This window comes from Staurois parvus, unplaced genomic scaffold (assembly GCF_062004578.1).
Source record: "Staurois parvus isolate SC_StPar_1 unplaced genomic scaffold, SC_StPar_1.0 ptg000575l, whole genome shotgun sequence".
Taxonomy (NCBI): domain Eukaryota; kingdom Metazoa; phylum Chordata; class Amphibia; order Anura; family Ranidae; genus Staurois; species Staurois parvus.
In genome coordinates, this window is record NW_028318371.1 from 724,098 (window position 1) to 748,259 (window position 24,162).

The 24,162-nt window shown below is 44.0% G+C and overlaps 1 long non-coding RNA gene and 1 pseudogene across 1 annotated transcript in view; one reads left to right on the forward strand and one right to left on the reverse strand.

Moving 5' to 3' along the window:
• Positions 1-24,162, reverse strand: part of LOC149450295 (uncharacterized) — a 1,099,640-nt gene that overhangs the window by 215,324 nt on the left and 860,154 nt on the right. The window lies entirely within an intron of this gene.
• On the forward strand, positions 19,565-22,373 carry LOC149450298 (forkhead activin signal transducer 3-like; annotated as a pseudogene).

The window sequence follows — 24,162 nt, forward strand, 5'->3', positions numbered from 1 at the left end:
GCAGATATAGTGAATGCAGTGTCCGTTGAGAGCGGATATATTGAATTCAGGGTTCGGGGAGAGCGAATATAGTGAATGCAGGGTCCGGGGAGGAGTATGCAGATGACGTCACGACATTACCATTCATCGGGACAGCAGTTATAGTACTCTGTAAGCGGCTCTTGGAACGACATTCCAGCAGGCAATAGCATTCATTAAGTGGCCCCGTGCTTTGCCTGGCATTACATTACGGATGGGGTCTGGTTTGAGCATGTACAGGACTCTGCTGCTGAGATGATACTGCCATCTAGTGTCTAATCAGTACATCACTGGATGTTCATCATACCTGGTGCAATATACACCTCCGGAACGTGAGTGCATTTCTTATGTTTAATTGATGAATAAAAGTGTAAAAGGATAAAGCACTATGTGGAGTTCTTTGTAATGAGGAATACGGCTGATACAAAGACGCTTATCAGGAGGGAGATTACTTTGGAGTCCTCATTCAACAACCTGATCTTTTGAGTCCAAATGGGACCAAAAGTGCAGTTAGACGTAACATTGTATAATGTGCGGTCACACTGCGTGAGGTGAGCAGATATATGGTGGAGGATGTCTTTGCACGGGAATTGATGACAGATGCACATATTTTTCGTTATCCAAAGGAGAGTTCACAGAAGAACACTGTTAATTGAACTTGAGTTGTTGAATGACTTTTCTTGATTCATACTTAAAAAATACTTTTTAATTTTTTTGTGGTCCTTGTTATATATATATATATATAGAGAGAGAGAGAGTTTTATTTACTTAATTCTTTTTTAATAATTTTTATTTTATTATTTATTTTTTCACTTTGCTTTTTTGATATATAGGAATGGTGCAATTGTTTCATGTAGCGCAGCATTTTTTTCACTGAAGACCAGATATAATGAATGCAGGGTCGGGGTGGACCGGATATAGTGAATGCAGCATTCAGGGAGAGTAGATATAGTGAATGCAGGGTCCGGGGAGAGCAGATATAGTGAATGCAGGGTCTGGGGAGATCGGATATTGTAAATACAGGGTCTGTGAAGACCAGATATAGTGAATGCAGGGTCGGGGGGGACCGGATATAGTGAATGCAGCGTCCAGGGAGAGCAGATATAGTGAATGCAGGGTCCGGGGAGAGTGGATATAGTGAATGCAGGGTCTGGGGAGATCGGATATAGTGAATGCAGAGTCCGGAGAGACCAGATATAGTGGATGGGGGGTCCTGGGAGATTGGATATAGTGAATGCAGGGTCTGGGGAGAGCGGATTTAGTGAATGCAGGCTCCTGGGAGACCAGATATAGTGAATGCAGGGTCCTGAGATAGTGGATAAAGTGAATGGAGGGTCCTGGGAGAGCGGATATAGTGAATGTAGAGCCCAGGGAGACCAGATATAGTGAATGAAGTGTCCTGGGAGAGCAGATATAGTGAATGCAGGGTCCAAGTAGAGTGGATATAGTGAATGCAGGGACCGGGTGACCAGATATAGTGAATGCAGGGTCCTGTGACACCAGATATAATGAATGCAGTGCCTGGGGAGAGCAGATATTGTGAATGCAGGGTCCGCGGAGACCGGATATAGTGAATGAAGGGTCCGGGGAGAATGGATATAGTGAATGCAGGGTCCGGGGACAGTGGATATAGTGAATGCAGGGTCCTGTGAGACCAGATATAGTGAATGCAGGGTCTCGAGAGAGGGGATATTGTGAATGCAGGGTCTGGGGAGAGTGGATATAGTGAATGCAGGGTCCGAGGTGAATGGATATAGTGAATGCAGGGTCCGGGGAGATGATATAGTGAATGCAGGGTCCGAGGAGACTAGATATAGTGAATGCAGGGTCCGAGGAGAGTGGATATAGTGAATGCAGGGTCTGGGGAGAGCGGATATAATGAATTCAGGGTCTGGGAAGAGCAGATATAGTGAATGCAGGGTCTGGGGAGAGCGGATATAATGAATGCAGGGTCTGGGGAGACCAGATATAGTAAATGCAGGGTCCGGGGAGACCGGATATAGTGAATGCAGGGTCCGGGGAGACCGGATATAGTGAATGCAGGGTCCGGGGAGACCAGTTATAGTGAATGCAGGTTCCGGGCAGACCATTTATAGTTAATGCAGGATCCAGGGAGATCAGATATAGTGAATTCAGGTGACGGGAAGAGCGGATATAGTGAATGCAGGGTCCGGGGGGACTATATATAGTGAATGTAGGGTCCTGGGAGACAGGATATAGTGAATGCAGGGTCCAGGGAGAGCGGATATAGTGAATGCAGGGTCTGGGGAGAGCGGATACAGTGAATGCAGGGGCCGGGGAGGAGTGTGCGAATGACATCACGACATTACCATTCCTTGGGACAGCGGTTATAGTACTCTGTAAGCAGCTCTTGGAACAACATTACAGCAGGCAATAGCATTCATTAAGTGGCCCCGTGCTTTGCCTGGCATTACATTATGGATGGGGTCTGGTTTGAGCATCTACAGGACTCTGCTGCCATCTAGTGTCTAATCAGTACATCACTACATGCAGGGTCTGGGGAGACCAGATATAGTGAATGCAGGTTCCTGGCAGAACAATTATAGTGAATGCAGAGTCCAGGGAGAGCAGATATATTGAATGCAGAGGACGGGAAGAGCGGATATAGTGAATGCAGGGTCCAGTGAGACCGGATAAAGTGAATGCAGGGTCCTGGGAGACCGGATATAGTGAATGCAGGGTCCAGGGAGAGCAGATATAGTGAATGCAGGGTCTGGGGAGACCATATATAGTGAATGCAGGGTCCAGGGAGAGCAGATATAGTGAATGCAGGGTCCAGAGAGAGCAGATATAGTGAATGCAGGGCCCGAGGAGACCAGATATAGTGAATGCCAGGTCCAGGGAGAACAGATATAGTGAATGCAGGGTCTGGGAAGAGCGGATATAGTGAATGCAGGGTCCGGGGAGACCGGATATAGTGAATGCAGAGTCCAGGGAGAGCGGATATAGTGAATGCAGGGTCTGGGGAGAGCGGATATATAGTTAATGCAAGGTCTGAAGAGACCAGTTACAGTGAATGCAGGGTCCAGGGAGAGCAGATATAGTGAATGCAGGGGACGGGAATAGCGGATATAGTGAATGCAGGGTCTGAAGAGACCAGTTACAGTGAATGCAGGGTCCAGGGAGACCAGATATAGTGAATGCAGGGTCTGGAGAGACCAGATATAGTAAATTCAGGGTCCGGGGAGACCAGATATAGTGAATGCAGGGTCCGGGGAGAGCAGATATAGTGAATGCAGGGTCTGGGGAGAGCGGATATAGTGAATGCAGGGTCCCGGTAGACCAGATATAGTGAATGCAGGGTCCGGGGAGAGCAGATATAGTGAATGCAGGGTCTGGGGAGAGCGGATATAGTAAATACAGGTTCCAGGGAGACCAGATATAGTGAATGCGGGGTACGAGGAGACTGGATATAGTGAATGCTGAGTCCATGAAGTTTGAATATAGTGAATGCAGGGTCCAGGGAGACCAGATATTTTGAATGCAGGGTCCAGGGAGACCAGATATAGTGAATGCAGGGTCCAGGGAGACCAGATATAGTGAATGCAGGGTCCGGGCAGACCAGATATAGTGAATGCAGGGTCCGGGGAGACCAGATATAGTGAATGGTTAGCATTTCCACCTGGCAGTACTAGGGTCACTGGTTCAAATCCCAACCACTGGGTCCGGGAAGAGCGAATATAGTGAATGCGGGGTCCAGTGAGATCAGATATAGTGAATGCAGGGTCCGGGGAGAGCAGATATAGTGAATGCAGGGTCTGGGGAGAGCGGATATAGTGAATACATGGTCCGGGGTGAGCGGATATAGTGAATGAAGGGTCCGGGGAGAGTGGATATAGTGAATTCGGGGTCCGGGGAGAGCGGATATAGTGAATGCTGGTTCTGGGGAGAGCAGATATAGTGAATGCTGGTTCTGGGGAGAGCAGATATAGTGAATGCAGGTTCTGGGGAGAGCAGATATAGTGAATGCTGGTTCTGGGGAGAGCAGATATAGTGAATGCAGGTTCTGAGGAGAGCAGGTATAGTGAACGCAGGGTGTGGGGAATGTGGATATAGTGAATGCAGGGTCCGGGGAGAGCAGATATAGTGAATGGTTAGCATTTCCACCTCGCAGTTCTAGGGTCACTGGTTCAAATCCCAACCACTGGGTCCGGGAAGAGCGAATATAGTGAATGCGGGGTCCCGGGAGAGCGGATTTAGTGAACGCAGGGTCCGGGGAGAGTGGATTTAGTGAACGCAGGGTCCAGGGAGAGCGGATATGGTGAATGCAGGGTCCAGGGAGAGTGGCTATATTGAATGCAGGGTCCAGGGTTTGGTAACACTTTCAAACCTGTCCATTTTATGTTGCGCTTTGCAGAAACACACAGTAGTCCATTGAACATGATTTCCTATGGGGCACGTTCACATCTCTGCATTTTCACCCGAAGCATTTTTTTAAATGTTCAGGGACTTTTTTTAAACTCAAAAAGCTGCATTTTTGGTTCTATAGACATCAATGGAGACGCTGCAGAAAAAAGTAAAGTTTGGTGGAGGGGAATTATGGTGTGGGTTTGTTCCTCAGGGGTTGGGTTTGGCCCTCTAATTCCAGTGAAGGGAACCCTTAAGGCGACATTTTGGACAATTTCATGCTCCCAGCTTTGTGGGAAGAGTTTGGGGATGGCCTCTTCCTGTTCCAACATGACTGCTCACCAGTGCACAAAGCAAGGTCCATAAAGACATGGAGGAGCCAGTTTGGGGTGGAGGAACTTGACTGGCCTGCACAGAGTCCTGACCTCAACCCCATAGAACACCTTTGGGATGAATTAGAGTGGAGACTGCGAGCCAGGCCCCCTCCCCCGACATCAGTGCCAGACCTGACAAATGTGCTTCTGGAAGAATGGTCAAACCCAGTGGCGTGGTTAGGGGATTCTGCAGCAGACCTGATGGCCCCATTGTGGTTGAGGCTTCTGGGGGAGGTTGAGGTGCAATGTGGGTCACCTGGTCCTACAGCAGAGATTGGGGGCACAATGGAGGGCTGGGGGCTCTACAGCAGGCTGGGGGGCACTGTGGAAACTGTGGGCTCTTGGGGGGGGGGGCACTGTGTGCCTCAATAGAAGGTTGTGGGCCAATTAAACCGCCCACCATGGCGTGGGTGTGGGGAGAAACTCATGCAAGCACCAGGAGACCAGGCAAACTCCATGCTGGAAATGTGAACCAAGGACCCCAACGCTGCAGGGCAGAAGTGCTAACCACTATGCCACTGTGAATATGGCGCCCCTTACAATGATATATGTGTGCTTTCCTGTACGGTGTGCAAGGGACAATTCAGCAGTTTATATTTGTGCTCTGCCTTCTATGGAATGGCTTGCCACAGGTATGGCAGCCTCTTTGCAATGGTGATGGTGGGGGGGTTAGATTTTTGCAGGATTTATGCAGGACGCTACAACAACACCCAGGAATCATGATGGATACACTACACAGCGTGTTCACAGATTACATAGTAATTACATAGTTAGTCTGGCTGAAAAAAGACAAAAGTCCATCCAGTTCAACCATTAAAAAAAAAAAAAGTGATAATCCTACACCCACAGTTGATCCAGAGGAAGGTAAAAAAAACCCCAGCAAAGCATGATCCCATTTTTCATGTTAAAATTTCTAAAACAAATATTTTATATTGATGAGGAATGAAAACATAAAACAGTTTAATATGTATATAAAAAAAACAAATGTGAGATTACAATCGGCCCGAAACCATTCAAATTTCCTTTAATTTCCATTAAAAAGTGCAGCATCTCAAACCTCCACTAGGTGTCTCCCTACTACAGGTTATACCATACACTATATTGCCCCAAGTATTGGTCAGCCAGGGGCTCCATTCACAGCCGGGCATTTTGAATCGCTGGAAGAATCGCCGTGACTCCGCCTGCGATTTAAAAAACACTCTGCTGGAAGGACAAACCACACCGTTCATTTTAATGGCACCTAAAATCGCAGTGCGGTCCTGCTGTGATCGTCGCACGGTAAATTATGGCAAGCCGCATCACACGAGGCCTGTCTCCCAATAGAAGCTCCGGCTCCTTTTCTGGACAACAGGCTTCACGTTGATGCGGTTTGCCACAATTGTAGCATGATTTATCGCATGACAATCGCGGCAGGACCGCGCCTCGCTTTTGGGTGCCATTAAAATGAATGGCATCTGATATTTGAGTTGTGCGATTTGTCATTTGGGCCGAGCGTTTTGAAATCGCAGGCAGAATCGAGGCAATTCTGCCCGTTAATCAAAATGCCCGGGTGTGAATGGAGCCTTAGTGCCCGGTCACACCGCTGCGATTTGGGAATGGAAATCACACCTGAAATCTCATCTAATGAATGTGAATATCGGTGTCTTACATCCCGGTCACATTGGGTGCAATTTGGTATGACATGCGACTTGAAAATCGCATGCCAATTTGCACCCTATTGTCCTCAATTGGAGCGGTCATATCCATGCGATTCCGACTTGGTCGGAGGCGCACCGATTTCTAAAGTAGCGCATGCATTACTGTTGGTGCGATTTGTATAGACATCTGTGTCTGATGTCTTGCAAATCGCACCAGAAATAGGCGGTTCACCTGACTTTGAAATCGTGTGACTTCACTGTAAGTCGCACGATTTCAAAGCCAGGCTTGATGTGACCGGGGGCTTAACGTGTGCGATTTGCTGCGGCGCGATTTCCAAAGTAGTTTATCGCATGACTTTTTCTGCCGTTGTGTTGCGATTTCACCTACATAGAATAGAATGGAAATCGCTCTGCAAAACGCAAGAAATCGCTGAACATCTTCACAAGTAGCAATAGTGCCCGGTCACACCGGTGTGATTTCAGGTGCGATTTGGGAATTGAAATCGCATCTAATGAATGTGAATGTCGGCGTCTTAACATTTGCAATTTGCTGCGGCGCGATTTCTAAAGTAGTTCTTGAATGACTTTTTCTGCAGTTTTGTTGCGATTTCACCTACATAGAATAGAATGGAAATTGCACCGCAAATGGCAAGAAATCGCTGAAAATCTTCACAAGTCGCAATAAAGTCTTCAGAAATCACACACAAATTGCATGATTTCAAATCGCAGAGGTGTGACCGAAAATCACTAATGACTGAAAGGAAAGCCTGCCTGGCTGGTATGGTCAGGGATTTTTTTCTCAGAAAGTAGGTGCAGGTACCCCTCCCCCCACTTCCTTTCACCTCACTGCTTGTCTCCGCCCCCTACCCACCTCCAAGCACCGTCTCTATTGTTACTGGTAACAAGAAAAGCAGTACAATAGATCCACTTAGCCAGGAACAATAGATCTCCCCACCAACAATAGACCCCCTCAGCAACAACAGATCCTGCAAAATAAAATACCCCTTCCCCCAACAACAATCAATCCCCCACAACAATAGATCCCCAGCAACAAATACCCCCTGCCTCAGCAACAATAGATCCCCAACAACAAATACCCCCTGCCTCAGCAACAATAGATCCCCAACAACAAATACCCCCTGCCTCAGCAACAATAGATCCCCAACAACAAATACCCCCTGCCTCAGCAACAATAGATCCCCGACAACAAATACCCCCGGCCTCAGCAACAATAGATCCCAAACAACAAATACCCCCTGCCTCAGCAACAATAGATCCCCAACAACAAATACCCCCTGCCTCAGCAACAATAGATCCCCAACAACAAATACCCCCTGCCTCAGCAACAATAGATCCCAACAACAAATACCCCCTGCCTCAGCAACAATAGACCTCATACAGCAACAATAGATCACCTGCAACAAAATACCCCCTCCCACCAGAAGCAATAGATCTTCCACAAGAAAATACCCCCCTCCCCCAGCAACAGTAGACCTCCCATGACAATAATTTATTAACCGCCTCCCGCCCGCCATATAGTCCAATGACGGGCACAAGGTGGTTCTCTCGTTCTGGGAGGACGTCATATGACGTTCTCCCATTCTAACCACGCATGCACGGCTCAGGGAGTGCGCAGCACGGCGATCGGCGGTGTGTTGTGTCCCTCAGACACAGCGCATCACTGATCAACGGAAAGAGCCGATGATGTTGGCTTGGTCATGTGATCAGCTGTGTCCAATCACAGCTGATCTCATGTAAATAGGGAAATGCTGGTTATCGGCATTTCTCTCCTCACGAGCTGTCACACTGACAGAGGAGAGCCGGTAATCAGCATTCCGCGGAGGGGACGTGTACACTGATCATCAGAGTAGTGATGATCAGTGTGCCCTGATGATCTGTGTAGCCCCAGCAGTGCCACCTGTCAGTGTCCATCAGTGCCACATCATTGTCACATTTCAGTGCCTACCAGTGCACATCAATGCCACATAACAGTGCCCATCTGAACTGCCTTTCAGTGTCACCCATCAGTGCCAGTCAGTGCCACCTATCAGTGCCAGTCAGTGCCACTTATCAGTGCCAGCCAGTGCCGCCTATCAGTGTGCATCAGTGCGGTCGATCAGTGCCCGTCTGTGCTGCCTATAAGTGCCACCTAACAGTGCCAGTCAGTGCTGCCTATCAGTGCCCATCAGTGTTGTCTGTCAATGCCCATCAGCGCCACCTACTAGTGCCTCCCCATCAGTGCCACCTATCAGTGTCCACCAGTGCAGCCTATCAGTGCCCATCACTGCAGCCTCCTTAGCGCACATCAGTGAAAGAGAAATATCACTTATTTACAAAATTTTATAACAAAAACTAAGAAAAAAACTTTTTTTTTCAAAATTTTTCAGTGGTTTTTGGTTTGTTTAAGAATAAATAAAAACCCCAGAGGTGATTAAATGCCACCAAAATAAAGCTCTGTCACAAAAAAAATGATAAAAATTTCATATGGGTACAGTGTTGCATGACCGCGCAATTGTCATTCAAAGTGTGACAGCGCTGAAAGCTGGAAATTGGCCTGGACAGGAGGGGGGTATAAGTGCTCTGTAGGCGAGGGGGTAATTGATGTATTTTACTAAAAAACACAGATTGTCAAAAACTGAGCCCTTTTATTCTATTTTTAACCTCTCCTCACATGTTAACCCCCCAGCTTCATGTCTCCTTTGATTCCTGTAGTTGTCCCATGCTCTCGGGTCTCAGTTTCCACACAAATCCCATCCGATCTTGAACACTGACTCAGGACGACATGCTTTGAGAAACCCACCTGGACTATCTACAGCCATCTCACCCTGCTAGCAATTCCTGACCTGTCCTCAATCATGCAGAAGTGGCTGATGGACATTATGGACCTAGACACTGATGATAGGAGGGACATGTGGGACCTTCCTTCCATGCATTTAGTCTCCATAAAGGATGAACTTATCCAATATAAAATGATACTTAGAGCTGATGACACCTTATACACGCTCCACGTGAGGCTTCCCTCAATCTCTTGGCCTGGGTGCTCTACAACTACTCACTGGGGGATTCTCACACACGTCTTCTGGTCCTGCCTGGCTGTCATGCAATACTGGCAGGACGTAATAAATGTTGTTGATGGGATAACTCATAACTGCTTTTCTCCCTCTCTATGGATCTGCCTGGCTGAGGACTTGGTCCCTACCACCACAGGGTGAATGCTGATTGGATTGCCAGAAAAGCAATGACCTTGTTGTGAAAGAAGCCATCACCACACCCCTTGTCTTAATGGAAACAATTAGTGAACACTGACCTACCTCTCTACAAGGATACTTACCTAAACAGAGGCTGTCCTAGGAAATGTGAAAAAGTTTCATCAAAAAGATATGTTGAAGAATGCCATTCAAAGATACTTCAAAATTTCTTTTGCTTTTACCAGTTGATTTTGGAATGAATACATTTTCCTGAACAAAAAAACACATACACTGTTAGAAATGTTTTTTTTTTTTGAGAAACATTTTCCATTCTGCTCCTTTCAATGTTGTAGTCACTGCGGCCAAAAACAAATGTTGCTTTTACCCCACTAAAACTAGCCATAGATGGGTAGAATTTAAATGACAATTCTTAGGAAAAGAAGGTTCTAAAGTTCATTTGTTTTTCTAATCATTAGTGGGGACAAATTGATGTTCATTTTTGACCGCAGTGACGAGAAAATTCAAAGGAGCGGGATGGAAATTTTCCCTCGCACAAACAAAATTCCCAACGCCTAGTATACATGATGAGAAAATCAGACAAAAACCAACGATTGTCCGACAATCTGATCGTTAGTACACAGCTTTCGAGAGCCGATCACAACAGCTCATGCAAAATTGTTTGAAGGGATGAACACGAAAAAGCTTTATTGTAAGATAACAGAATAAATGATTTGTTTAATCAGTACAGTATTCATCCTGGAGTGACCGAGAATGTACATGATGGGAAACCTGAAAACAACCCGGAAGGAAAAAAGGGCAATAAAAACAATCTTCGTATATTTATTTATTTCAGGTACTTATATATCGTTGTCATTTTACGCAGCACTTTACACATATATTGTACATTCACATCAGTCCCTAACCCTCAAGGGGGGTACAATCTAAGGTCCCTAACTCACATTCATACATACACATACTAGGGACAATTTGGACAGGAGCCAATTCACCTACCAGCATGTCTTTGGAGTGTGGGAGGAAACCCGAGTAACCGGAGGAAACCCACACAAATATGCCGCGACGCTCTGAACAGGTATAGCCAAAGGCGTAGCAAACAGAGGAGGTCACAAGTACATGACATCCCTTCTGATTACACACGGGTACATGACTACACACATGGGAAGTTGTACTGGGTTCAAAGAGAATTTCGGTATGCTTAGTAGCACTCTCATATTCGATGTGAGAGTAGCATGCAAAACACCACGAACGATCGCTTGTCTGATTTTGTCATGGTGCGTACTAGGCATAACACTGTGTGTGGTTTGCATTCAGTAAAGTCCATTCCTTTTGAACCGCTTGCCCACCGCCCTATAGCAGAAATACTGCCACAGTACTTACGTGATTTCAAATTTCCCGGGTAGGGAGCACGCACACCCTACCCACGCCGCCATCGCTGGCCTCAGCTTTTGATCATTGGGTCCTGGCCGGTGATTCCCCAACCGGCACCCGGCGATCGCCTAGTATCACTGATGGGGGAGAGGTCTGTATGCAAACAATATAGATCTCTCCCCTGTCAGCTCCTGCACACTGCTTTGTATTGCAAGAGCAGAGCCATACAAAGCAATGTGCTGACACAAGCACACACATGGTGCACAGTTAACCCTTTGATTTCCCCAGATCTTAACCCCTTCCTGCCCAGTTCCATTAGTACAATGTCAGTGCTTTTTATGAACATTGATCACTGTATTGGTGTCACTGGGGATGTAAGTGGCAGTTAGTCAGTCCCCCCCCCAGTGTCAGAATGCCGTCACAGTCTCACTATAAGTTGCTGATCGCCGCCATTACTAGTATAAAAAAAGAAATATCAGTATATATACCGCCATTGTAAATGCTATAACTTTCACGTAAACCATTTAACTTACACGTATTGGGATTTTTTTTAGCAAAGACATTTATGATGAAATTTGATTTTTAATTTTTTTTACTGGATATTTTTAATAGCAAAAAATCAAAAATATTGTTTTTTTTCTTAAAATTGAAGGTATTTTTTTGTTTACAGCACAAAAAATAAAAAAACCACAGAGGTGATCAAATACCACCGAAGAAAGCTTCATTTGTGGGGTAAAAAAACATAAATTTCATTTGGGTGCAGCGTTGCATGACGGCGCTATTGTCAGTTAAAGTAAGGCAGCGCTGTATCGCAAAAAATGGCCTGGTCAGGAGGGGGGGGGGGAATCCTCTGGAGGGCAAGTGGTTAAAATCAAGCAGACTAATTTGCTCCTGCCTGACTTTTCCATGGTTCCCCCCCCCCCTTTTTTTTTTCTCTCTCTCTCTTTCCCTTTCTCTCTCCTCCTCTTTCTCTCCGGTGCTTTTGGACTTATTGCTCTTTCCTATCTCTTTGTCTCTTTTTTTTGTTTAAACTACAGGGGGGTTGTGACATTTGTGTGCACTGAGTTGCCCTGTACACTGCCTTGGGATTGCATTTTTCCCTGTACTATTCTGGAATTTACACATGCTTGTATCACTTTTGATACCTTTCTTCTGTATTTTGTTTATGTTTATATGGATACATGATACGTGTCTTCTGCTGTTCTGTTGTTTTAAATAAAAATCGAATTTGAAAAAAAATAAAATCAAGCAAACTAAATCTTTCGAATGACAAACACATTTTCTGAGAATTTTCATACAAAGTTCCTATTCCTAGTCTTCCTATTCCTTCTGTACTGAAATGTATTGTAATTGTATTGTCTCCCTTCTATTGTAAAGTGCTGAGCAAACTGTTGGCGCTATATAAATCCTGGATTAATAAAAAAGTTGTTGAATAATTTTTGCTCAGAATTCTATTCATTTATGGTCAGCCTAAAAAACAATTCAGAACACAACATTTTTGAATTAAGTTCTAAATAGAAACATAGAAAAATGTCAGAAGAAATAAGTCTGAGTGGTCCATCGAGTCTGCCTGTTTTTTTTGTTTTTATTTAAACTAGCTTTTTAATTTTTTTCGTGTTTTTTTTTTTCTCTTTTTTTGTTAACATTCTTTGTCTGAGTATAGATCTATGCCTGTCTCAAGCATGTTTGAAGCCATTTACTGTTGACTGGTTCACTACCTAGAAAAGTGAGGGTAGAAAAGGACTGAGTGGTCCATCAGGTCTGACCAGTTTTTTTTGTTTGTTTTTTGGGAGGGGGGCTTGCTTTGGTTTTGCCCCAAGCACGTTTAAGCCATTTACTGTTGACTGGCTCACTATCTCTTTTGGGAGTTTCTTTCAAGCATCAACTACCCTTTCAGTAAAATAATACTTTCTAAGGTTAGTTTTGAACTTTCCTCCTCCAGTTTAAGGTCATGTCCCGTGTTCTTGATCTTGGCTCCATAATGAAAATCCTGCCCTCCTGAGCCGTATTCACCCCTTTCATGTGTTTAAAGGTTTCAATCATGTCTCCTCTTTCCCTTCTTTCCTCCAGACAGACTGTACATATTAAGTTCCTGAAGTTGCTCTTGATATGTTTTATCTCCCAGACCTTTCACAACTTGTTTTACCCATCTCTGGACTCGTTCTATCTTATCAATATCTTTTTGTAAGTGAGGTCTCCAGAAATGGACACATGGGGGGGGGGGATATTTACTAAAACCGGAGCACTCTGAATCTGGTGCAGCTGTGCATGGTAGCCAATCAGCTTCTAACTTCAGCTTGTTCAATTAGGCTGAATTCATAATGTAAATGGGGTATGTAGCGCTAAAGAACAGATAACAAGCAAGGAGGGTGTCACCATATATAGTAACAATAAAATAGTTCATATAATGTAGCAGGAAGGAAGATGGATATGATCCAATGAAGGAGCAACAAGGACACCTTTGAACAGCAGCCACTGTTCAAAGGTGTCCTTGTTGCTCCTTCATCCAGGATGGAGACACCCTAAGTGGCCAGATCACCAGTGCTGCTGACCTCCTGCAGCATCTTTTCATCAACAGAGCAATGGAGTTGCATACCAGACCCTTAACCAAGACCGCGGTGGAGTTCATATGAGGAGTGAGTGGAATCATCTAGCCCTGCAAAGCGATTTAGGAGTTCTGGAGGATATAAAGGGGGTTTAGGATCCCTTTAAATTCTAAAAGGCGCATAACTCACCAACATCTGTAAAATCCATTTATTGGAGTTCATTGAGGGCTCACCTCAGAAACTGGATTGGGAGAAGATCAATTTGAGAGGAGTATCAGGAAGATGACCATACTTACCAGCATAACCCCTTGGGAGAGAAAATGCTTATCTAGACCTAATAACTCATGTTTTAGGTCCAATTTCTGAGGCAAGCGCATAGGAGCTTTGCAAGGTGGTGATCTGGATTTAAGAGCCAGAGAGGGCCTGGACAGCGTTAGACCTGTTGACCCAGATGTCCTCATATGACCAGATGTTGCCCATGCTGCTGACCAGACCGTGATGCCCGGTTGCTGTTTATTTGCATACAATGCTCACATTGTGTGTACTTGTGGTAAGCGCACAACCTCACTAATTTTTTCTCACTCCATTGAACGGGATTTGGAACATCATTGGATCATATCTTCCTTCCTGCTACATTATATGAACTATTTTATTGTTACTATATATGGTGACACCCTCCTTGCTTGTTATCTGTTCTTTAGCGCTACATACCCCATTTACATTTTACATTCTAAGGTATTGAGGATTACCCTGTATGTTAGCTGCTTACCTGATCTGTTTGCGCTCACTTACCCACCCCCTACATATAGGCTGAATTCATACTTGAGCGTTTTGTAGTTCGAAGCTCCAAAAAAGCTCAAACTTAGAAAAAATCAATTGTTCTCTATGGTGCCTGTCTGCAAAATCAGGTGTGAACAGGCACCATAGAGAATAATTGATTTTTGAAAAGTTTGAGCTTCTTTGGAGCTTTGAGTTTCAAGCTACAAAATGTTCAAGTGTGAATGCAGCCATAAGCTTAGGCAATAAAACCTGGAAGCGGATTGGTTACCATGCAGAGTTCTGGTGAGGTTCTATAAGTGTATGGCCAGCTTAAGAGTAGATTTCCATTTGTTCTGAAAGATGTCCTGTGTTGTCTAGATTATGGGTCTCCAAACTATGAACCTCCACATGTTGATGTACTACAAGTCCCATGAGGCCTTGCAAAACTTTGACAGCCACAGGCAAGACTTGCAGTCAGAGGCATGATGGAACTTGTAGTACTTCAACAGCTGGAGGGCCATAGTTTGGAGACCCCTGGTCTATAGTATAGGAAGTGAAAAGAAATCTTTTCACCATTTTCTACTCTATCCAAATTTTTTTTTTTTTTACTTTTTATACATTTTTATATAAGGTTTTGGACAAAGTGTGGAAGATCTTCCATTAATGAAGGCAGACAGTAAGACATCTGGACATAGGTTGTACCCCGATCCCACTCCATCCAAAACTCTGCTTCCTCTTCATACTAAATTCATTTTCCACTTTTACATAAAACAGTTTTGGCCGGAGTTACTTGATTTGGTTTATTAAAGGCAAATAGGCTGTTCACTTTGCAGGATAATATACTCCAAGTGTGATGAGTGAGGTGAACTGGATGGACTTTTGTCTTTTTCAGCCAGACTAAGGCTGGCCATACATTATACAATTTTCTTACACTTTTCTGTCCAATTTCTGCCCAAATTCCTATAGATTTACCTTCAACTATGTAGTGCAAGGGCTTGCTTAATTGGATACAATTGAAAGTGTTGTTTAGGTTTGACCTCATATTATATAGCTTTTGGTGAGTCTAAAGCAAAATTCTCCAGAACATTGTATAATGTATGGCCAGCCTTTGGCTGGCCATATATTATACAATTTTCTTCAGGATTTTGGTTTAGATTTACCAAAAACCATTTAATAGGAGATCACACCTAAACACTTTCAATTGTATCCAATTAGGCAGGCCCTTGCACCACATAGTTGATGGTAAATCTAAAGGAAATTGGGCAGAAATTGAACAGGAAATTGTAAGAAAATGGTATAGTGTATACAATATTAGGCTGGCCATACATTTTACAATTTCCTTGAGATTTTTGGTTTAGATTTACCAAAAATAATAAATATAATCGAAGGTCAAACGTAACAACACTTTCAATTGTATCCAATTAGAAAAGCCCTTACACTACATAGTTTCAGGTAAATATAAAGGAAATTGGGCAGAAATTGGACAGAAAATTGTAAGAAAATTTATAGTGTATGGCCAGTCTAAGGCTGGCCATACACTATACAATTTTCTTTAAAAAATTGCTTTAGATGTACCTAAAACAATATAATATGAGGTCAAACCTAAACAATACTTTCAGTTGTATCCAAGTAGGTGGGCTCTTGCACTACACAGTTGAAAAAAAAACTAAAGAAAATTGGGCAGAAATTGGACAGAAAATTATATAATGTATGGCCATCCTATCTATGTAGCTATGAATCTCTGGACTTCCATCATTCAATCATGTGTATGCGAAAATACAGTTTTTTAAAAATATTATTCTTACACATGGTTGGGTTTTTTTTTTTAAAGTGAATATTTACCATATTCACTAAGTTAAAGGAAAATTCCCTTTCAAAGTGACCAACTGTTTGCCTTCAGCAAGTCAACCCCCACTGCGCCCAGTTCTGGAGACCTCACTTACAAAAAGATACAGATAAGACAGATCGAGTCCAGGGATGGGCAACAAAAATGGTGAAAGATCTGAAGGACCAAACATATCAGGAGAGACTTCAGGAACTTAATATGTCCTGCCTGGAGGAAATAATGGAAAGGTTGGACATGACTGAAACCTTTAAATCCATGAAGGGGGTGAATAAGGTTCAGGAGGGCAGGAATTTCAATATGAAGGCAAGATCAAGAACAGGAGGACATGGACTGAAACTAGAGGAGGAAAGTTTTGTGTAAATCTTAGAAAGTATTATTGTACAGAAAAAGTACAGAACAGACTTCCAGCGGAGGTAGAGATCTATACAATTTGAAAAAAGGAAAAGAAAAAAATTAAAAAAAAAAAACAAAACAATAAATAGAAAGGTGCACACTTGCTAGGTTGCTTTGTCTTTCACGGTTTCTTTGTTTCTACCCTTTCAACTTGTAATAAGTAGGATCAGTGGGGTTTATTGACTAAAGCTGGATCACTCAGAATCTCCTGCACTTCTGCATAGAAACCAATCAGCTTCCAGGTTTTATTTCTAAAGCCTAATTGAACAAGCTGAGGTTAGAAGCTGATTGGCTGCCATGCACAGATGCACCAACCAGCTGAACCAGCTTTAGTAGATCAACCCCACAGTCACTATAGCCTAATAATGGCCAGTTTTATATAATTCAATTTAATATGTGGCCTTTGTTATTTTCCTTCATTTATATAATAGCACACAACACATTACACCAGGGTTCCTCAACCATGGATCCCCCAGAGGTTGCTAAGGGTTCCTTGAGCAATGAGCAATTTCTGCCTCTCAGATAAGTTCACTCTGACACCAATGATCTTTTTATCTGTAAGGGGGGGGGGGTTCTTCCCAATGATCACAAGAGTATAGAGCGGGGGTCTCCAAACTATGGCCCTCCAGGTGTTGAGGAACTGCGAATCCCATGAGGCCTTGCAAGACCCAGACAGCCACTGGCAAGACTCCCAGAGGCAGAGGCATGATGGGACTTGTAGTACTTCAACAGCTGGAGAACCATAGCTTGGAGAACATTCTTCCGACTGACCTAATGTATCATGAGTTGTATATATAGTAATTATTAGCAAGGGTTCCCTGAGACCACAACATTATTTCAAGGGTTCCTCTGCATTGAAAAGGTTCAGAAAGGCTGCATTCCTGAACAAAATGTAACTTTTCAGGAGCTGAGCTTCACTTGGAATCTATCCATTAATAATAGATTATATTATCTGAAATGTGGCACCTAATGGTAACAAATGTGGCATGCCAGCAGCTCCGAAATTAATTTCCCCGTATTTATAAACTGACATAAGAATTTTAATATACATTTTGCTTGAGACAGTATATTTATCATTGCTGGGTATATAATTCCATAGATTTTTTCCCCTGCTCCGCGTTCTTTCTCCACTGTGTTCACCAATTGCAGATTGTTCTGGGAAATATTGAGCTGCAATACATGTCCTTAATTATAACATATAAGATAGAAAATTCAAGGTATGTCTATCATAGATATAAAATGGCCATTTTGTTACTGGGGTGTCAAATGTTTTGAAAACATTTCTGCTACAAGCAAGAGAAATAAAGTAGCTTCAAAACTGATCCCCATAACCCCTAAACCAATAAGTAATATGGCTTAATTAACTCTCATTAATAATACATATGTAATGACCATTAAGTAAGAATTATTAATATTAATCAATTATTATGTACATAGTTACATAGTTAGTCTGATTGAAAAAAGACAAAAGTCCATCCAGTTCAATCATTAAAAAACAAAACAAAAACTATGTAGTCATAGTTACCCATTCAGTGTTAATTTGGTTATTAGTAATACACCTCCCATGTTTAAAAGTCCAAAATATTGTAAAATAATAAATCAAACAAACAGAAAACAATTGCAAATTTGTGTAAAAAGGCCAATTCTAATTTAATGAATGTACTCCCTAAAGTTACCTTTCCAAGTTTAAAAAATAAAAGTAATTACCAAATGCAATGTGCTTGTAAATGTGAAATGGATAGTTAAAATGATTTAAAAAATAAATATAAAACAGTTTAATTCAGGGTTGAAATCTTTAACATAGTTTGATGGATAAAAAGTAGCTTTGAAATAAAGTCAACTTTAAGATTAGGTATGTGTGCCAAAAAAAGTCATTCTAAGCTTGCTAACTTTTAAAAATCTAAAGTTAAAATAAATATATTTTAATTAGTAACCAATCTAAATTATTCAAGTGATATACAAAATCTGAAACACTATATCCACAAGTATGCACACCCTATATACAAGGTGAACTAGGTATATGCAAATAATATACATGCCAGCAGCAAAGGATATACACACCAGCAGCAAATAGTCTACACAACATATACATAACAATCATACCACACCACAGCCCTGAAATTTCTATAACCTCCACTGAATGGAGGGATGGGGACCCTCTACAGAAAGCTAGGTGTTGCCCTATTCTCCTAAAGGGGACATTTACATCATAAAACCAGGGTGGGGGTCCCAGCCTTATGTATATCTGGCAACCCCCAGACTTCCAACACACTTGACAAAACATTGAGTTATCCACATCCCCTCTACATGCCTGTCTCTGACCCCAACAACTTGGACAGAATGCTGCCCGACCTCGAGAACTGCCCTGGAGAGGCCAGTGGAGACCCCAAAGCCCCCGACTCAAATGACCAGCACGGCAAGAAGAGCAAAAAGAAGAATTATCAAAGATACGCCAAACCACCATACTCCTACATGGCCATGATTGCCATGGTCGTCCAGAGCGCCCCCGGGAGGAAGCTCAAACTTTCCCAGGTAACTAACCCCCATTACGGGGTTTCTTTGGGCTTTACTGCAAATAAGGGCAGGGGAAGGGGGTGACATTGAGACCAGCTCAGAATAAGGACCAGTCAGAGGGAAAGTCTTTATTTTCAGAAAAAAATAGTTTAAGGAGAAAATTAATCTCTGGTAGACTTATGAAGGCTGAAACAAAACATACCAATATGTAGTAAAAATAGAAGTAGGGTGAATTTTCTGTTTTTATTACTGATGGGCTTTAAAGGAAACATTTCTGGGCAAAAAACATGGAGGCTTTCAACGTCAAACCTCTTCAGAAAATTGCTGGTTTCCCGCCAAAATCAATACAAGCATGTACAAAGAGTTCTGTCTTTACCATGACTTCAATTGCTATATGCCCATATTAGAAAGTATTGTATGATAGATGGGCTCCTGGCATATTCAGAAGGTCTGCAGAGGTGTCCTCCTAAGTGTTTCAGTGCAGGTTTCCTGGTGAGGGTCAAAGTCACAAATGGAGCTAAGTATTACTTATATAATGTGATAGGTATTACGTATCTGGGTTTATGGTTATGCTCATTCGCTTATGACTATATTTTTTCCTTGCAGATCCTCCAAGAGCTCAGCAACATCTTCCCTTTCTTTAAGGGGGATTATCAGGGCTGGAAGGACTCTGTCCGACACAACCTCTCCTCCAATGATTGCTTCAGAAAGGTAAGGACTTGGTGCTCCTGTGATGTGATGGTGGTGGTAGGCTCTTAAAGGTCTAATCCTGCAGAATAGTCCTTGTATTAAAATGTGAATGTGATAATATGAGAGTGTGCCCAGAGCCCTGTTGCCTCTCAACTTCCCACATCCCCCCCCCCCCCCCCAGGACTCCTTGAGAGCTCTCCTGCCTCAATAGTGTTGACTTGCCAACCTCCAACAGTGTCCTCCAAACTCCTAAGGTGAACCCCAGGCCCTGCAAAGCTCCCAGTCTCCTGGAGAGACCATCAACCCTCCCATCTACTCCCAACTCCCTCCAAAAGCCTCATCCCCTACAAGGGCATCAGATCTGCTCTAATCCCCTCCAGAACCCCCAGTCCCCCACAGTGACATCCAGCCCCAGCCAAAGCTTTCCAGCATTTTTTGTATTCCCATAATTTAATTGTGTGACTATAGACTTTTTGTTTCTACTGTTTGGTCATAGAAAATTCTGGAACAATTTACCAGGCCCTGGTCTCAGTACGGTTGTGAACACTTTTTGTATGGTAGCTTGGAATATTTTCTGTATCCCGTACTCTGGATTTGTTCCATTTCTGTTGGGGGTCTGTCAATTGTCTATTTATAACTAATTGTATATTTATGGTTTGATGTATATTGGTAATTGTCTATTTATAGAGCTGTTGAGGAATTTTATTTTTTCTGGCCATATTTTTACAATTTATGAAGACCTCCAAGCAGGAGGGGAACTTCATTTAAATTGTTCTTTTCATGTTCAAAAGTCTTTGTTTTTTTTAAATTTAAAGTTTTTTTTCTTTACACTAATGTTTTTATACATCATCGCTGGAACTTTCTGCTTTAAATGTTTGTGAAATTGACAATGGCAGCATTGTGAAATACTGTCATAGGGAAAGTAACAATTTTTTCCTGCTCATTATAAATCATCCCGCAGACTCAAGGAGAGTTATATTTTACCCAAACATAAACATAATTTTACCGATTATTTTTATAAGTTCTCCCACTGTGGGCTCAGCGCCTCCAGCACTGCTGAGTGACACAATGGGAATCTGGTGTCACTGGGTGATGTTTGGGATTGTTTGGAGTCCCATGTGCTACAGACATTGTCCCAGGATGACACACCCAGTATGGCCCAGTGAAGGGAGCTTCATTTGCAATGTCTTCAAACACAACTCAGATACCCAAAACAGAGCAACTATTGTATCTACTCCATGGGGGGGATTTACTAAAACTGGTGCACTCAGAATCTGGTGCAGCTGTGCATGGTAGTCAATCAGCTTCTTACCTCTGCTTGCTCAATTAGGCTTTGTCAGTAAAACCTGGAAGCTGATTGGTTTTTATGCAGAAGTGAACTTGATTTTGCACTCTCTAGCTTTAGTAAATAAACCCCGGTATGTGTAGATGTCCACTCTGCTTCATTACTCTACCTTGTGTTTTTACCCTCCCTCATCCTCCCACTACCAAACATAATTCTACCTATTGCATCATTATATTCTTCATATGGCCACCCCAGGGCAGGCATTGTCTCCTCCACCCCAGGGCATTGTCTCCTCCACCCCAGGGCATTGTCTCCTCCACCCCAGGGCATTGTCTCCTTCAGCACAGGGCAATGCCACCACCTCTACTGCAGGTTTGACCCCCTTCCTTTCAGCTCAGGGTATTGTCTCCCCCCCCCCCCCCCCAGCGCTAGGCATTGCTCTATCTTCTGGTGCAGGGAATTTGCAGATTGCCAGAAACATCACAGGAGGGGCAGAGACGACACTCCAATAGGCTGATTTTTGTATTTTGTATATTTGTGTATACTTAGATTTATATTATCCATGTAAAATATAACCATTTATGATAATAGGGGCAGATCCGGGGAAATTATTTGTCTGTATTATAAATAGGCCGTAAGGATAGGTTCCCCTGACCCGTAATAGATTTGTGTGAATTTGCTGTGCCGGCCTACGCCTCTAATGTCTTCTCACTCTTTGCAGGTCCTAAAAGATCCACTAAAGCCGCAGGCTAAGGGCAACTGCTGGACGGTGGATGTGAGCCGAATTCCCGAGGATGCCATGAAGCTGCAGCATAAGAGAGGCACCCGGCAAGAAGGCTACCCTCCTGACCTGGCTCCTTATATCCTGCATGGACAGCCCTACAGATCTGTAGACTTTTACCACCCCCATCTTTCAAATGAAAATATTGCGGTCAGATCAGATGCAGAGGCTGGTCCCTCAGTAGAAACCCAACCCCCAAATATAAATCCTGCCGCAACATTCCCAGCGATCTTATGGAACCTTCCCACATCTTATTCAACATTTGTAGCCCCCAATGTTGTGGCCCCTCCCAGCATACACCCTCTCCTGCTTTACCCCAACTTCCCCTCTTCCTCTCGGTATACCTACATGCCTACCCCATACTCAAGCTCCATCCATGCGGAGCGGAGGGATGTTTACACTCCCAGTCTGATGCCCTCAATGCCTCCCCCGCCCAGAACCTCCTCTTCAGATTTCCCTCCCAATAATCCAGTCTTTGACATCCCCGAGTATCCACAACATGGGGGCTACATGCATACCCAAAATGTCTATGGGCAGCAATTTTCTCAGGGTGGGGTGTACCCAGGGTACAGACCCAATGGTTTCTGATTGGCCGGTTGCTGAGACAAGGCTTTTGCCTCAAGGACTAGCTGCACTTCAAGTCTTACCCAATGATGTTGGCATCCATCGTGGCACATGGCCTAGCGGAGGTGGCAGTCCAAAGGCATTAGTCAACGATGTATATATCAGTCATTTTCTGTCTTGTCTGTCTCTTTTTACTTCAAATAAATTTGAATTTGTTTTTTAATCTCAAGTGATATCAATGCTTCGTTTTTGTTTTGTTTTTTTAAATAACAAACATGTCATACTTACCTTCTTTGTGCAGTGGTTTTGCACAGAGCAGCCCGGATCCTGTTCTTCTCAGGTCCCCCACTGGTGTTCATGGCTCCTCCCCCTTGATCAGTGCCCCCAATAGTAAGCCTCTTGCTATGGGGGCACTGGGGCGTGCTCACTCCTGAGCCCCATACTGTGCATTCATAAGATACATAGAGCCGCGATTTGGTCCCGCCCTGGACTCTCTCCTCATTGACTCCCTGGCTGTGATTGAAAGCAGTGGGAGACAATGGCTCCAGCTTCTGTGTTTCAGCCAATGAGAAGAGAGACCTGGGACCCGTGCACATAGCTGGATCAAGAGGGGGTTCAGGTGAGTATTGGGGGGGGGCTGAGGGGGAGCAGCACAGAAGGCTTTTTACCTTCAAGCATAGAATGCATAAAGGTGCAAATCCTTCAGCCTTTACAACCACTTTAACTTTTTCTAGTTATCTACTCTGTAAAAAGTACTTTGGAAGATAAGATCGGTACTTTATTGTCACTGTAACGGAAATCACAATGAAATTCTAAAAAAACAAAAAAAAAATTCCACACACATGTGAACATATAACATTCTCAACATACACACATGTGAACATTGCCCCCCTCCCCCCCATATAAAAGCCTAAAAGACACCCCGACCACAATATCAAGCCAAGTCACTTGGAGCGAGATAATATTACTCAGAATGACCATTTAGGGCCTTGATAGCTCTTGGAAAGAAAGAAACCTTCCTCGAGTCGTTCTGTCCTCACCTTTTTCTTTTCTGAACCTCCTGCCAGATGGTTTCCAGGTTTAGTTTATATTTACTAAAATAATTGCATTTCCTTGTTCTGTGTACTGTGGGAGACCAGATATAATGAATGCGGGTCCAGGGAGAGCGGATATAGTGAATGCGGGGTCCGGGGAGAGCGGATATAGTGAATGCGGGGTCCGGGGAGAGCGGATATAGTGAATGCGGGGTCCGGGGAGAGCGGATATAGTGAATGCGGGGTCCGGGGAGAGCGGATATAGTGAATGCGGGGTCCGGGGAGAGCGGATATAGTGAATGCGGGGTCCTGGGAGAGCGGATATAGTGAATGCGGGGTCCGGGGAGAGCGGGTATAGTGAATGCGGGGTCCGGGGAGAGCGGGTATAGTGAATGCGGGGTCCGGGGAGAGCGGGTATAGTGAATGCGGGGTCCGGGGAGAGCGGGTATAGTGAATGCGGGGTCCGGGGAGAGCGGGTACAGTGAATGCGGGGTCCGGGGAGAGCGGATATAGTGAATGCGGGGTCCGGGGAGAGCGGATATAGTGAATGCGGGGTCCGGGGAGAGCGGATATAGTGAATGCGGGGTCCGGGGAGAGCGGGTATAGTGAATGCGGGGTCCGGGGAGAGCGGGTACAGTGAATGCGGGGTCCTGGGAGAGCGGGTATAGTGAATGCGGGGTTCTGGGAGAGCGGGTACAGTGAATGCGGGGTCCTGGGAGAGCGGGTATAGTGAATGCGGGGTCCGGGGAGAGCGGGTATAGTGAATGCGGGGTCCGGGG